At 36.2% G+C, this 2279-nt stretch overlaps 1 long non-coding RNA gene across 1 annotated transcript; it reads left to right on the top strand.

Annotated features, from left to right (window-relative positions):
- Positions 1-805: 805 nt before the first annotated feature.
- LOC144771803 (uncharacterized) lies at positions 806-1774 on the top strand. Its single transcript, XR_013599484.1, has 3 exons — positions 806-890; positions 1013-1096; positions 1711-1774. It is a non-coding gene; the product is annotated as an uncharacterized LOC144771803 (long non-coding RNA).
- Positions 1775-2279: the final 505 nt, after the last annotated feature.

The raw sequence follows: 2279 nt of genomic DNA, 5'->3' as shown, positions 1-2279 counted from the left end.
GTAAGGGCGGAGAGAAGATCCGCAAAAAACGGGAAGTGTTCTGGATATTTTCCTTGGACACTTTCCGTTCAGGTTTGAATAGCGAAATCCCTTGGGAAAACGCTATTATTTAAATGAAGTCATTAAGGGTTCCTTAGTCATTGTATGCCTTGTCATATGACCTCGAATGTCTACTTATGATGTGGTATTTAACTGGTACTGTGTTTCTAACTTAAAATTGTACCAAATCTTCTTTGTGCCACATCATATATGCACAATATGCGATAATTTAGTTTCATTTCCTCATTGCGACACACCGTTTTTCAATGTGTGTTATATGTACACATAATTGTAAGTGTGCATTTAAGCCTGCCACACACTTATAATATTTTATATAGTGGTTCGTCTTAATATTAAATAAATTCTAGGTAATCATCGCTCACCTTATTAATTGGAACATTTATCGGAATCCTGACTTAAATAGTCGCCTTGTAATTCAGATATAGTTTTTTTGTATATTTTTTTCCTTCTTCTATTGGAGCACTTGACATACAAAATATAGTGAGCCCTTCTTTTATCTTCATGACTCTTGTATTGGAATCATGTGACCAGACATACCTATTTATAGGCGTGTTTATGCACACGATAGTGCTTCCTGTTTATCCTGTCGTCGATACCGACCCGGAAACGTTTATCGAAACCAGCAAGCCTCTACACGCCGACTAGTCACTTTCAAACAGGTATGTACGAATCCCTGCCTGGACTGCCCGTTATGTATACCATTTATAGCGTACCAAATATCTTGACACATTCCGTTCTATTTTTTCAGAACTGGCGCGTTTATCCTCGCAAACCAGCACCTCATAAATCAACAAGGAAATATCCTTTGAAACTAGCACATACGCTTGAAGGTATGTTGTAATCGATTATATAACATTGTTCCGTCTCATCTAGATTGGCCCGTTACCGGATTTCTTTGTAGGTCCTTGTTTAGAAAGAATCTTTTTCATCTTGGGTCTCTTTCACGTTTTAGTGACGGAAAAGAAGCTAACCAAAGCTTACCTATTTATGTCGGTTTGGATCAGTGGAGGCGGGGCACAATTGTTTTATATCTATGGTACGTTCTCCATTATATGAACAGTTTAACATTGTTCCATTCACCCATTTATGTTTTGACAACATCCGCTTGAATTGGTCTTCTGTTTTTTATTTCACAGTTGACCAATTGAAAATAGAACATACAAGAGTGTTTTTGTACCATATTACTTCTCTTCGCTAGCAAAACTTAACACGTAAACAACCCCACTCGAGGTAGGGATTATTTCTCCCCGTTAACACAAAATACAACTTCGAGTAAAACATTACCAGTTCAAATCTTTAATGTTATACCGCCTCTGTTTATCTTACCCTTTAGAGACTTGAAACTTATAAAGATATCCAGACTTCATCGCAAATCTAACGATGTTGAATCACTCACACGCATCAGTCTAAATGCATCTTCTAACTTCTACAATCTGGCCGTTTTAATATTCTTGTTAGGAATAACCTACTGCCTTCTGTAAACCATGAGATATGTAAGCCATTTTAGGCCCTATTACAAGAATTCGCTAAACTAATCAGTTAGCAATATAAATTAAGAGATATTATCCTCCTGTCGCAGAGAACATATTACTGCCATCTGCGTTATAATTCATTGTTGCTCCTAATTAATAGCACTCTTTCATTTTTCAGAGGTTTCTCCCTGTTGTGAGTTGTGCCAAATAATGCAAATTGTGTCCATGTATTAGCTTACAAGTAAGTATATCTGTGCTAGTTTGTTATCACTTGAACCTACAAACAATCGATTAGATTAATATACCATGTGAAGTACCCAGTTTAATCATATGAGAAATAGTCTAGCTTATGTCAAATATATATCAATATTAAGAATTGGTTGACAATTATCAGCTAGATTAAACGAAGAGACATCAGTTGGAGTAGACTGTGAGACAAAACAATTATAGCCTTTGTATTCGTCCTATATTCTCATCATTCTTGAACATTCTTGAACACTCTATATGCACCTCTATGCATCTGTCTATCACTGTTTGTTCATTATTAGTTTGTTACTGCCTTACCTTTGATATCTAATTCTACCTTTACTCCCTTAAATGAGCACCAAAGTCAGTATCTCCTATCATCCCCCCCAATTGGGTTATTACTTGGTTATCTGGTTGGTTCGCGCTATACCTTCACCTACTTCTGATTGTTATGTTTTGACAGTTTTCATAGGTGTAACGTTGAGATGATCGTTTTGATTA

Source organism: Lissotriton helveticus, chromosome 8 (assembly GCF_964261635.1).
Source record: "Lissotriton helveticus chromosome 8, aLisHel1.1, whole genome shotgun sequence".
Lineage (NCBI taxonomy): Eukaryota > Metazoa > Chordata > Amphibia > Caudata > Salamandridae > Lissotriton > Lissotriton helveticus.
The sequence above is the reverse complement of the archived record's forward strand: the minus strand, read 5'-3'. Positions and strand labels throughout refer to the sequence as shown.